Source organism: Neovison vison, chromosome 11 (assembly GCF_020171115.1).
Source record: "Neovison vison isolate M4711 chromosome 11, ASM_NN_V1, whole genome shotgun sequence".
NCBI lineage: Eukaryota > Metazoa > Chordata > Mammalia > Carnivora > Mustelidae > Neogale > Neogale vison.
Window position 1 is genome coordinate 13,140,111 of NC_058101.1, and position 12,568 is coordinate 13,152,678.

General features: G+C 38.4%; 1 pseudogene; it reads left to right on the forward strand.

Moving 5' to 3' along the window:
- LOC122890174 overlaps positions 1–12,568 on the forward strand; it is a 41,080-nt pseudogene that overhangs the window by 21,163 nt on the left and 7,349 nt on the right.

The following is a 12,568-nucleotide window of genomic DNA, read 5'->3' on the forward strand; positions in this document are numbered from 1 at the left end:
TACTTTTATTTCTCTAGAGAACTCTGACTAATATAACCTGCCAGAGAATACTGCCAATCACCATCAAACCCAAATAATCTCAAATTTGCTATGGGCTTTCAAAAAACCTACGCCCTATATACTCCTAAGAAGCCAACTGTACTTATAGCAAGACTAATGCCCCTGTCTCCCTTCAAGTTCGTCCTAGCTTTCTGTTATTTCTCAAAAACCTAAGCCTTTGAGGCCATTGTACTTCTTACACCCAGGCTGAGTGGAGTTACAACATAATCAAAATTAAGAGTGATGTGTTTTAGGTTAAAGAGTTTGCACTTTGATAAGGCCCATTAAGATCCATTAAATTATTAGAAACACAAGGCTAAAGCTTTGCTTTCTAAAATTTTATTTGATAATGTTGTATAAAATGAGCTAGAGGGGAGAGTCTTTAAGCAGAAAGGCTGGTTAGAAGAGAATTAAAATGGTACACGTGTGAAGAATTGAAAACCTGAACTATCATAGTGAAAATAATATTAGAAATAGTGAACATATATCAAAGAGATTATATTTACAGAATTGACAGAATGGAGTGCCTGGGTGACTCAGTCGGTTAAGCCTCTGCCTTCACCTCAGGTCATGATCCCAGGGTCCTGGGATTGAGCCCTGCATTGGACCCCCTGCTCATCGAGGAGTCTGTTTCTCCTCCCTCTGCCCTTCCCTGCCTGCTCATATACTGTCTCTTGCTCTGCTCTCTCTCTCAAATAAATAAACGTCTTTTTAAAAAATGACAGAACGTAACTGATGTGAGGCACAACAGTGAGAGGAATTGAATACAACATCCAAGTTTTAAGTCTGAGTAATTCGTGGGATGTTAACTTCATATAGAAATAGAGAATAACACTGAAAAAAATAAAATTAAATTTAAAAAATAGAGAATAAAGATGTAGTAGAATATAAATGATTAGCTTATATTTTGAGTATTAGATAGCCTATACATCTCCAGATAAACTTATTTATGAGGCATTTGGAAATAAAAGATTGGTCCTCTGGAGGAAGCTTGGGTCTAAAACCATAAATATGATGACCATCCTCATAACATGATAATGAAGTCCTAAAAAAAGGATAAGATTGAAAATATAGTAAGGTGAGAAAAGGGAGAGTCAAACATAGAGCTTTGGGAAATATTTTCATTTATTAAGAAGAAAAAAAGAGGAACAAGGATTTGAGATGATAAAACAAGACAAAAAATAGAATAAAAGGTGTAAGAAGAAAGTTTTATAAATATGCAGTAAGGAATTCATGCTTTCCCTTCCAGGAAGATGGACTGAATATACTTTCTCTTATTCCCTCCACTAAATACAGCTAAAATTCCTAGGTATTATATAGAAAACAAACATAACAAGAGCCCAGACGGGGCAGTGACCTTCAGGACCAAACAACATGGTGGTGGGTTCCCATCAGTTTGCTTCGTATATTCTTAAAGGGGACCTGAAGAAGCCATTGACCCTAAAACTCCCAAAAATAGCAGGGGAGAGGGTGGGGGGAAGCTTGCTTTCTTCATTCAAAAGACCAGGAAAGCATCAGTATAACAAGATAGAATGTTTTTAGACAATAACTGCCCAGGTGCAGCCAAAACACCAAAGAAAAAACTATGGCCTTACCTCAAACTATGCTAGCAAAGGCTGAGTAGGGATCCTCTACTTCCACCCTTCCTGAGCCCTAACTAAATATGCACAGGACTTAAATGCTGAAAATCACACAACGCTTATGAAAGAAAATGTAAATAAATGAAGAGAAAAGCCATCTTTATGGATCAAAAGCCTCTCAACTGTCCCCAAGTTGATATACAGGATTATCTTTTTTTAAGATTTTATTTATTTATTTGACCAGAGAGAGAGTGTGCGCACAGGCGGGGAGTGGCAGGCAGAGGGAGAGGGAGAAGCAGGCTCCCCACAGAGCTGGGACCCTGGGATCATGACTGTACTGGGATCAATACTTTACTGAGCCAAAAGCAGATGCTTAATGGACTGAGCCTCCCAGGAACTTCGGGATTATCTTTTTTAGAAAAAAAATGTGGAAGAAAATCTTTGGCTAGGGCTAGGTAGAGATCTTTGATTTGACATCAAAACCATGACCCAAAGAGGAAATTTGACAAATTAAACTTCATCAAAATTAAAATTTTTGTTCTGCAAAATACCTGGTTAAGAGGATGGAAAGACAATCTACAGACTGGAAAAAAAATATTTGTACACCACTTATCAAAGGACTAGTGTCTAGAATGAACAAAATATTACAAGGTGATAGTTATTTTGCATCAAAAACTACTATTGCAAAAAAACTACTATTTGCAAACTGGCAAGAGAATATGAAGCTAAGAAATTATCTGAGAAGAAAGAATTAAGAAGGAAAGCTTCTTGGAGAAACTACCTCTTAAAATAGTTCATAAAGAAAACAGGGGACATGAACTGAAAGAAATCCATCCATAAAGTATTCTCAGCTGGGTGTTACACCAGAGTTATGGCATCAAAATGCAGACCTTCACAAGATGTCTAGATATGAGGCAGAATCAAGATAGAAACTTTTCAAAGTGAAAGTGCTAATCCTAAATATTAACTTTCTGTCCAATATGTGTCCTCAAAAGGGCCACTTAGAAATGTAAGTGTGTTGGGGCGCCTGGGTGGCTCAGTGGGTTAAAGCCTCTGCCTTCGGCTTTGCGTCATGGTCCCAGGGTCCTGGGGCCTCACATCGGGCTCTCTGCTCAGCAGGGAGCCTGCTTCCCCCTCTCTCTCTGCCTGCCTCTCTGCCTACTTGTGATCTCTGTCAAATAAATAAATAAAATCTTTAAAAAAAGAAAAAAAGAAACATAAGTGTGTCATTTCAAAAGCTTAAGCCATGCATATGTTATCACTTACATTGTCCACTGCTCACTGTATCAACATAACTGTCTAAATATACTCTTCATGGGATGGCCTACGTGGCTCAGTCAGTTAAGTGTCTGCCTTCAGCTCAGGCCATAATCCCAGAGTCCTGGGATCAAACCCTGCATCTGCTCCCTGCTCAGTGGGGAGTCTGCTTCTCCTTCTCCTTCTGCTGCTCGCCCTGCTTCTGGTATTGCTCTTTGTCAAATAGAGAAAATCTTAAAAACAAACAAACAAACAAACTTCCCAGGACATGTTTTGTCCTCTCTTCATTGCAGTAACCTTCTGTACTGCTTTCAAGGCTAAAACCAACGATGGCTAAGTATAGAATAATATCCAAATAAATTTGGATTTTTCATATTTCTTGAAATCTTCATAAAAATAAAAAAAATTGAAGCACAGTTCTACCTTAAAAACTCCCACCTGCGTATATAAGATTTAACTAATGTTAAAGACTTAATTAATTTTAAAGTGTATTAATTTTACTAAAACATTTTATTAAAAGATGTATCTATTATAATTATCTCTTAATAAAATACTTTTTAAATTTTCATCTTCAGAGTCAAAATAGCAAACATATTGAAGGGGCGCCTGGGTGGCTCAGTGATTGAAGGTTCTGCCTTCAGCTCAGGTCATGGTCCCAGGGTCCTGGGATGGAGCCTCACATCGGGCTCTCTGCTCAGCAGGGAGCCTGCCTCCTCCTCCTCTCTCTCTCTGCCTGCCTCTCTGCCTACTTGTGATCTGTCTGTCAAATAAATAAAAATCTTTAAAAAAAAAAAAACCATATTTAAGATATGTGCTGTAAAGAACTAATCTACATCACTCCAAGGAATGACAAATATGTAACGTCTAACCACAGAAATAATTTTCAGTCTACTGAGAAGCATAAAGAAAAGCATTTACTGAGGCTAATTACATAGCCAGGTGATTAATTAAAACTTTCAGTGTGCAAAGAATCACATTTTGTTCAACCACAATCCAAGTGCCTGTTCCGTTTCTTTGCCTTTTAATTCAGACCATTCATATTAATGCTCTTTTTTGGGAGGAAGGGGGCAGTGAAAATATTATGAATGAACTTCCAAGGTGGAAGAGAATAATTCCTGAGTTATAAAAAAAAGTTTAGAGTAGTTACCTTACTTAGTAAGTTCATGTACATTTACTTATATTTTTTAAATTTTCACAAACCAAACAGATGAAACATTTTAAACATCTCATAAAATACTCCAAAAGAGAATCAGTAATCTCCTCTATATTTTTAATGCTGAAACCCTTGGGAAAATATTTGAAAAGTAGGATTAATCAATTTATTTACCATTTGGACTTATGCAACGTAATAAATTCACCTAAGTACAGTTAAAGCCCATGATCTATTTATCTTCTGCTCTATAAAAGTCTTCCTTCTACTTCAGAATCATACAGTTTAGTTTTCATGATTATTATGTTTCAGATATTTTTCTCCATTTCTCTCATTTATTTTTGTAATTTTAATTGTCTATTTTATTTTATTTTTTATTTAAATTCAATTAGCCCACATAATGGTACCTCATTAGTTTTTGACTTAATATTCAGTGATTCATTAGTTGTGCATAACAGCCAGTGCTCATCACCTCACAGGGGAAGGGAGGGAAAACTGAATGGAAAGAAATCAGAGAGGGAGAAAATACATGACAGACTCTTGACTCCGGGAAACAAACTGAGGGTTGTGGGGAGGTGGTTGGGGGATGGGGTAACTGAGTGAAGGGCAATAAGGAGAGCATGCGATGTGTTTTAGATATTTTTTTTTAAAGATTTTATTTATTTATTTGACAGCGAGAGATCACAAGTAGGCAGAGAGGCAGGCAGAGAGAGGGAAGGGAAGCAGGCCCCCTGCTGAGCAGAGAGCCCGATGTGGGACTCCATCCCAGGACCCTGAGATCATGACCTGAGCCAAAGGCAGAGGCTTAACCCACTGAGCCACCCAGGCGCCCTGTTTTAGATATTTTTTTAAGGAAGAAAATAGTCACTAGATATCAAACTTTCACCAATACATCTAAATTTTTATTTCTCACTTTTGAATCTCAGATAGACACCCAATATTAAATAATTACAGATCCAAAGCCTCATTTAGAAAGCATCTAAGCATCTTTTCTAATCTAATGTTCAACGATGAGTGAATCATGCCTATTTTGCCCCCAATAAGTTTCACTGGTTCCTTTCCAAAAGAATTTTTGTTGCCAGCTCTTCCTATTTTCCCTGCTGTCCCTCTATGTTCAGTGACTTTTCCTGGTGCCTCCAATTTTCTGTGCACAAATCTACCATAGCACTAATCATACAAGATTACATTATCTACTTCGTCGTCCAACTCTCCCAACTACACCCCAAGTTCACTGAGGACAGGGTCCATGTCAGTTGTCTGTGATTTCTGGCCCACAGGAGAAGATAATGCACAGTTCCTGAGCTGTTTTTAAAACTGCTTTGTCTTGAGGAGCGCTTGGGTGGCTCAGTGGGTTAAAGCCTCTGTCTTGGGCTCAGGTCATGATCCAGGGTCCTGGGATCAAGCCCCACATGGGGCTCTCTGCTCAGTGGGGAGCCTGCTTCCTCTTCTCTCTGCCTGCCTCTCTGCCTACTTGTAATCTCTGTCTGTGAAATAAATAAATAAATAAAATATTTTTTTTAAAAAAAACTGCTTTGTCTTGATACAAAAGTTGGGTATTCATCCTTTCTGATGGAGGCATAATACTCCATAGTGTATATGGACCACATCTTCCTTATCCATTCGTCTGTTGAAGGGCATCTTGGTTCTTTCCACAGTTTGGCGACTGTGGCCATTGCTGCTATGAACATTGGGGTATAGGTGGCCCTTCTTTTCACTACATCTGTATCTTTGGGGTAAATACCCAGTAGTGCATTTGCAGGGACACAAGGAAGCTCTATTTTTGATTTCTTGAGGAATCTCCACACTGTTCTCCAAATTGGCTGCACCAACTTGCATTCCCACCAACAATGTAAGTGGGTTCCCCTTTTTCCACATCCTCTCCAACACATGTTGTTTCCTGTCTTGTTAATTTTGGCCATTCTAACTGGTGTAACGTGGTATCTCAGAGTGGATTTAACATGGACGGGACTGAAAGAGATTATGCTGAGTGAAATAAGTCAAGCGGAGACAGTCAAATATCATATGGTTTCACTTATTTGTGGAGCATAAGAAATAATACAGAGGACAAAGGAAGATGGAGAGGAAGGAGAAGGGAGTTGGAAATTGGAGGGAGAGATGAATCATGAGAGACTATGGACTCTGAAAAATAGTCTGAGGGTTTTGAAGGGGCTGGGGGTGGGAAGTTGGGCCAGCCTGGTGGTGGGTATTACGGAGGGCACGTATTGCATGGAGCACTGGGTGTGGTGCATAAACAATGAATTCTAGTACAGTGAAAAGTAATTTAAAAAATAAAAAATTTAAAATAAATAAAAATAAATGTATCATTTGTAAGTTGTATTAAAAAAAAATGCTTTGTCTTACTATCCTTTGATGGAATCTCCTTCTTGGCAGGGGCCATGCCATTGTTTTTTGTCTCTTCCTTTATATGCTACAGCTGTACAAAGAGTACCTTAGGTGACAGAGTTGACTCCTGATTCAAACGTAAATCCATAGGAATTCTAGCCTTTGAGTGTGAGCCAAGGAAACTAAAAAGTAGGAAACACAAAGAGCAGTGACTCAATCCGAGGGAGTGACAACTTAAATCACTTCCCCATGTACTGCGCCTGCCCTTCCTCCACTCAAGTGATAGTTACTCTATGAAGCTCTGGCATAACACAACTATTAAAAGCAAATTATAAGTCACAAACATTTCTTCCCTTTAGCAAGTCATACATCAATAAAGAAACCTCAAAGAAAGAAAAAAGTTCTGTGAACATAGTAGGGTTTTCTAAATGATTAGTTCTTGTAAGGTATAGGATTTGACATTTTTCCAGTTAATCTACAGGAGGTAAATTATTTCCCAAACTCTTAATATGGTTTGATACATTTTACTAACCACACAAAGCTCAAAATAAAACCCCAAATTATCCTGCCCAATAAAAATTAGCTTCTGGAAGGCAGCTATAAAGGATTAGATGGAAATGGGCCACCTTTCTGTTTAAGTAGGTGTGACTCATATCTAGTCAGTCTGTCTGATGGTTAAATTGGCTCCTGCCTTTTTGTTCAAACAAGTTGACGCTCTGGTAAAGGATTCTCTTGTCTCCTTGATTTGTTGTGCAACCTAATGAAAGAGTGTGTAACTATAATTGTCGAATATAATCCCTCCTGGATTTATAGAAATGCAAGAGTATAATAAAGATGAACTTTCATTGGCATTTATAGTATTTAACCTATTAAGCAAGTGGTGATTCATTTTTGAAGAGAAACTCTCAAGTAGAAATGGTTAGTATATTTACATTTTTCTACATCTGAAATTTGGGACATAATTGTGATCCACTTGTCCACACTCTTCTCAAACACTTTTATCATGGTTTGGTGGTTCTGCAGGGATTTGGGGCCAAGAGCAAAATTGTCTATTGTAAATCTAACCCAAAAAACTCCCTACATGTCTAGGAATGAGAAGACAATATTAAAGTTGGCCTTATTACCAAATAATTTTTTTTAATCCAAAGCAAATGGGAAATAAAATGGCATGCTTAATTGAGTATTCTGAATAATGAAATCACACAAAAGATATTAATTTTTAAAGGAGCAAAATACAACTCAACACCAAAAAGGCACTAAATATAATAAGGTACATGGCCTTGGGACACCTGGGCGGCTCAGTGGGTTAAGCCTCTGCCTTCGGCTCAGGTCATGATCTCAGTGGCCTCGGATGGAGCCCCGCATCAAGCTCTCTCCTCAGCATGGAGCCTGCTTCCCCAGCCCTACCTACTTCTCTGCCTACTTGTGATTTCTATCAAATAAACAAATAAAATCTTTTTTAAAAAATAATATACATAGTCTTTCCTAGTTATTAGCATTATTTGTTATGATATATGGTTATTTCATTATCTTAGCCTGGTTTCTCAAAAAGCAGAGCCTGCAGCAGAGACTTGCACATAGTAGTTGATCTGAGAAAGTATAGAACAAAAGGAATGAAATGGGGAGGGAGAGTTTTCAGCATCACAGGCAAATCTAGCTCTATCCCATGGGATCTTCTGAGTTATATATCAGAACTGTGCTCCCGTATGACAAAAGGGGGAAGCATTACACCAGCTCCCACAGAGTTAACTCCCACATTTCCCATTGCCCATCTGGAAATGTCCAATGGGTTCCTTCTGGCACAAATTGAGAAACGTAAGGTGCTAACTTGAGAAGGGCATGTGTGAAATTACTTCTGAGTAAAGAGGATTCAAATATGTGTGGAATTCATCACCACATTGTGGCTGGAATAAGATATGGGTCAATAGTATTTATTTATTTACTTATTTATTTAACATATAATGTATTAGTTGTTTCAGGAGTACAGGATTGTGATTCATCCATCTCACACAATTCACAGTGGTCACCATAGCACATACCTTCCCCAGTGTCCATCACCCAGCCACCCCATCCCTCCCACCCCCTCCACTCCAGCAACCCTCAGTTTGTTTCCCATGATTAAGAGTCTCTTATGATTTATCTCCCTCCCGATCCCATCTTATTTCATTTTTTCCCTCCCTAGCCCCCATGACCCCCTGCCCTGCCTCTCAAATTCCTCATATCAGAGAGATCATATGATTGACTTATCTCACTTAGCATAATCTCCTTTAGCATTATATCTATAATATCCACATTGTTGCAAATGGCAAGATTTCTTTTTTTGATGGCTGCATAATATTTCACTGTGTGTGTGTGTGTGTGTGTGTGTGTGTGTGTGTGTGTACCACATCTTTATCCATTCATCCGCTGATGGACATCTAGGCTCTTTCCACAGTTTGACTATTATGGACATTGCTGCTATAAACATTCGGTGCACATGCCCCTTCAGATCACTACATTTGTATCTTTAGGGTAAATACCCAGTTGTGCAGTTGCTGGGTCATAGGAAGCTCTATTTTCAACTTTTTGAGGAAACTCCATACTGTTTTCCAGAGTGGGTGCACCAGCTTACATTCCCACCAACAGTGTAGGAGGGTTCCCCTTTCTCTGCAACCTCGCCAACATCTGTTGTTTCCTGACTTGTTAATTTTAGCCATTCTGACTGGTGTGAGGTGGTATCTCATTTGGTTTTGATTTCTGCTTTCCTGATGCCAAGTGATACTGAATACTTTTTCATGTGTCCGTTGGCCATTTGGATGTCTTCTTTGCAGAAATGTGTATTTATGTTTCTTGATTTCTTGATTGGATTATTTGTTCCTTGGGTGTTGAGTTTGATAAGTTCTTTATAAATTTGGGGGGGCTAAGAGGATTTAAAGTGGTACATAAATGAGGTCAGATAATTCCGTTATCTGGTGATTTGGATTGAAGATACAGTGAAAGGTCACTATTTTTCATGTATTTTAGTGCTTTCCAGGATGCAGACCTCTTTTTCAACTTATAATGAGAAACTTGAGAGTCTTTTTAGGAACAGAAGAATGAATACTAAGAGTTTATTTCTGTGTTAATCCATGAACATAGAAGTTATAGAGTCAAAATTGAATAATGTGGTTATATTTATGAATAATGTGTTCCTCAAAACAAAATAATTATTAATGTTGAAAAATATGTTCATAAATGTAAATGTTTCCTATTTCCTTTTCTTTGACTCTTAGATATCGCAACACTGACAGCAGAAAATCTTCTCAATGCTTTGTAAGTTCATTAACAAAGAGTTATCTTCTAGTGAAATTTAATTCCCTGAATGGCAAAAAAAGACTTACATTGGACAATCAATACAGTGTCCACAAAAATGTAATGGGAAGTCTGCTTTTAGAAACCTGGGAAAAGATGATTATGATTGGTCTTAAATTGACTGATATAATTTATTAAATTGACTGCTACAACTGATTTTAAATAAGAAACACATTATTACATGCCATAATGGCAGAGGGTATCTAGGGACAAGCAGTGATAATTAAGAACTTAGGACTGAAAACCAGCTACACATCAGTTTTGAGCCCAGATCCAACACATACTAACTGGATGGTTATTAATCAGTTTCTTAAACCTTCAGTTCCAAGCTGTTGCAATGATAAAAGAAGATAGCACAAACAAGGTACTTATGTTGGTTGTATTTTTTATTCTACCTATAAAAACTTTAGGCCTGGGAACTCACTGTGGAATTCTGATCATGCATGCCAAGTTTCATGTGCTGAGACTTACACACGATCAGCTTCCTTGCTGTCAAAGGCATTCTGCTTCCTCTCTCCCACCAACAGCCCTGGGAAATATGATCCCCAGGGTTGCTAGAGTCTGTCACGGGCTGTCAGAGAAGCACTGCTCTTACCTGGGCACTGAGACTAATTAGGACAGCTGGAAATCACCCTCTGGGGCCCGGTGACACCAACCTTGATGGCTCTTACTACCTTTCAGTCACAGCAGAGTTGAACAACCTGGGCAAAATTAAACACAAAGCTGTATTAGATTATTTTTCTCTGATATATTTTGACTGAACAATCCCAATAGGACATTTTAAAGTCCATTCCAGTTGAAAATTTTAGTACTGATACCATCAAAATCTACAATTAAAAATAAGTCAGGTTGGCAGAAGAGAAGTAATCAAGACAGGAATAAAAATAGCAATAAGAAAGAGATCAGCCAATTTGTATATCCCCTAGCTAGAACACTAAGCAATCAACCAGATCAGTATTCTGAACCTTACTTGGCCTATCTGAGGTTTTAATTGTACTTTAAATATATAGCAAGAGGGGAGAGGTAGGCAAGAAAAATCAAACAGGTTTGAAGAAAGAATAGAGTTTGGTACATGAAGAAAGAATAGAGTTTGGTACGTGTATTATAGTGATAAATGATGGGATGGAAGTTAGAAGAGTGGGAGGCTATAAGAGCTGGGTAGATTCTTTGACGTTTCTGGAAGTATCAGCCATCAAATCTTCATTATATTCCTTAAATTTTTAAAATTTGCTGTATGACCTCTTCTGATATAAGAAAAGCTAAAAGGTGCCATGTAAGATTTCAGTAGAGGTTATAACAAGGTAATACTGCAGAGGTGGCAGCTAGAAGCTTAAGAGACATAGCAACAATGAGTAAATGAGAACTCAGAATGGAAATTGATGCATGAATATAAATTAGATTACAATTCTGAACAAATGCACAAACAGGAAAGTAGAGTCATCCCAGGGAGGTTCTCCTAGCCCACAGAGAAGCATCTTTGTTTTTATATTTCTCTGAAGGAAGCTGAGTAAAAGCCAACTTCCTTTAGGAGTTGTCCGAACAGAAGGGAGGATAAGGATGAACCTTTATACCTTTGGGTTCTGAGTTATTTGTTTTATCCTCTGTAGATTCCATGATAAGGGAGTGGAAAGAAAGAGGAAAAGAAAAGGGAGTTATATTCAGTGAGTCAAAAGTGAGACTCTTGCATTCAAAAATAACAATCACCTAGGCTGTGTTGCAGGTAAGTGGCTTTTACTAAAAGGTTGCCTTAACAATCTGATGTTTAGATTGCATCAAAGAGAACAATCTAGAATCAAGAAGCAATATACACATTTAAGGACTTCAAAAGGCTAACAAAGACCTTTTTAAAAGTCTACATGTCCCTCCCCCGTGCTCCCGATGACTTTCCATCTTCAGGGACGATTATCTCAAGACATTATCTTGTCACATCCCTGGGAAGCAACTGACCATCTAACCTTTCCAATTAATTTAAATGTTCTCATTCTTGATACAAATACCTTTTTCTAATTCAGAGTTTCTTAACTTTAATAGTATTAACATTTTAGGCCAGACAATTCTTTGTTTCAGGAATAATCATATGCATTATAGGGTTTTTAGCTGCATCTCTGGCCTCTACATACCAAAAGTGCACACCCCCCACAAATTATGACAACCAAAAATATTTCCATATATTGCCAAATTTGCCCTGGGGCTAATTGTCCCTGATTGACCACCACTGCTTTTATCGATGTCTACTGCACTGATTATGGCAAGTTTTTCTTATTCTCTAAATGTTAGGAACACACCCATTCCAGAAAGGGGTCTCAAAGTCAAGTATCATTTTTATTTCAAGATGTCTTGTGAGTCATATGACATAGACTTCATTTCTATAAACATTTATTGAACTCCTTATAGGTGATAGGTTCTCCATGATAGATTCTAAAAATATATATATATATTTTTTAAGATTTATTTATTTATTTGACAGACAGAGATCACAAGTAGTCAGAGAGGCAAGCAGAGAGGGGGGCGGGGGAAGCAGGCTCCCTGCTGAGCAGAGAGCCCGATGTGGGGCTCCATCCCAGGACTCTGGGATCATGACCAGGGCCAAGGGCAGAGGGTTTAACCCACTGAGCCACACAGGTGCCCCCCAAAAAAATTTTTTTTTAAATATATGTTTCCTGCCCTCGAAAAAATTTTAATCAATGAGGCTGACCATCTCTAGTAAAAGATGCCATAAACTTGGGGCGCCTGGGTGGCTCAGTGGGTTAGGCCGCTGCCTTCGGCTCAGGTCATGATCTCAGGGTCCTGGGATCGAGTCCCGCAGCGGGCTCTCTGCTCGGCAGTGAGCCTGCTTCCTCCTCTCTCTCTCTGCCTGCCTCTCTGCCTA